This window comes from Arachis ipaensis, chromosome B04, assembly GCF_000816755.2.
Source record: "Arachis ipaensis cultivar K30076 chromosome B04, Araip1.1, whole genome shotgun sequence".
In the NCBI taxonomy this organism is placed as follows: domain Eukaryota; kingdom Viridiplantae; phylum Streptophyta; class Magnoliopsida; order Fabales; family Fabaceae; genus Arachis; species Arachis ipaensis.
The window spans coordinates 117557400-117559691 of record NC_029788.2 but is presented as its reverse complement, the minus strand read 5'-3'; positions in this window follow the sequence as shown (position 1 = coordinate 117559691).

Here is a 2292-nt window from a genome sequence, read left to right as displayed (position 1 = left end):
GGCTAAGAGGTAAAATATTTTTTCAAATATTTTAGAAAGATAGCTAGGTGCACAACTTAATCAAAAGTAATTCATAAAACTCGGAAGGAAATCAAATACTTGTTCAAAAAAAATCTCAAAATTCATATTCAAACAAGCGTGTATAAAATTATAGCAAGGATGAAAGAGGAAGTTAAACTCTATTTAGAAAAGAAAATCCGAGGAAAAAATTTGCTTATAAATTGGTAAAGGAAATAAGTAGTGCGTTACAAACGGACAGGTTTCCACTAAACAAGGAAGCTTTTCAAAACTTCATTTAAAATAGCGCATGCCAACTTTAAATCAACTTTGTCAAAATTGAACAATGGTTTCAATTACAATCAAGCAATAGAAAAATAAATTTAGTTTAGAACTCCTTCAAAGAGAATTCAAAACTTCTTTAAAAAAAATTCAAAAAAAGACTCCAAAAGTATAATTAAAATCACATCTCAGAAGAATATTCAAGAAGATTAGGATGTACTTAAAAAGGAGTCAAGCCATACAAGAAAGGATCTTAAATCAAGGTAGTTCAAACAAGATCCACTAGGCATGAGACATCAAACAAGCTTTCAATTGATCCAAAAGAATACAAAAGTCATAGGAAAAGACAACTCAATCATTAGTAATTTCTCAAGGATAAATCTTTAACTAAGAACTCTAGTAGAGGCACTGAGAGGATAAACGATGCACTAATTTAAAAGGAATTAAACTGACTCACATAAGAATGAGATTCACAAGAGAAGGGAAGCTGAGATTGATTGTAATGCTCACAAGAGGTAGAAGAATAATTAAAACAGAATCAAGTATGACATTCATGGAGATGAAAAGCTTAAGAGAGAATGAGTCCGTTTATAAGAAGAAAGTTATGAGTCCAATATTTTCAAAAGAACAAAAATGGCATAAACAATGTAGTGTGCTAAACCAAACTCAAGCCAAAAATAAATTAGGTAAAGTTTATCAATGAAAGTCAACCGGAATAAAAGCGAAAAATCCTTTCTTTCCAGAATTTTGAAAAATACCCAAATACATAATCAAATAAAGATGTGCATTGGAACTATAGTAAAATTACTAGAAAGTCAAATTGTATTTTAAGTAAGTGCAGTTCCATAAACCAGTAAAAGTACAGGCGAGGTATTAGAAATAAACAGTTGTTAAACTGTATAAGGAATTTTCAAAGTTTCATATAAAGATAAGTGTATATCGAATCAACAGCAATTTTATAAAATTTCAAATTGGTTGTAATTACTGTCAAATAGGAGAAAAACTGAATCACAATTTCTTTAAGAATGGACTTGGAACAAGGACTTAAAGGACACAGCGCATCAAGACAGTTCAAAGGTATATCAAAGAACACATGAATCAAGAAGAAGAATTTAAACAGAGAAAGATAGATACAACAAGGATTTCAAACAAGCATATGCAATTAGAATAAAACAAGAATGCATATGAATAGAGGAATAGGGTTGAAAAAATCAAATTACTTGTCAAGAGGATTAGCAAACAAGAACTTCAAATTAGGCTATGAAAGAACAAGTCGACTCGAACAGAATTCAAGACACATAACTGAATAACCTCGAGAAATAATTTCTAACGTTCCCAAAATCTGCGATTCGCTTTACCCAAAACTCGTGTATCATCTATGATAACCCATTAGTGCTTTCATATACATAACTCACTAGTATTAAGCCGGCCAAACTTAATACCAAGACTAACAGCGTTAATCAATAGACCGTCATGTGCATAAGGCTCTAATTCTCATCATTCGACAAGACTATTGCATGACAGACACTCAGAGTATGCAATTGAAGTATAGTCGGTTTATTCCTCAGGCTCTACAGGAAAGACCGCTCTGATACCATAATGTAACAGCCCAGACCACCCGCTAACACGATATTGTCCGATTTGGCACACAAGGCCTCACGGTTTTGCCTTTGACGATAGGGATGATAGCCGAAGCCCCCCACACTCACTCGTCAAAATGCGTCATGCTAGGGAGAGATATCCACACCCTTATAAAGCATGCTTCATTCCCTTCCCCAACCAATGTGGGACCTTACACCAGATTTAGCGGTAGACATTAGCAGTGATTTTACCAGCGAATTTACCGAAGATTTTGGTGTCAAATTTGTCATGTCAAAGCATTATCGGTGGATTTTCATTTTTTATGGTAAATTCGCCGGTAATAATTGGAGGGAAGACAAGAAAGATAGGCACAAAATTTAGCGTCGGATTTACCGTCGAATTTTTTCAATGGTAAACACGTTTAGTGGAACT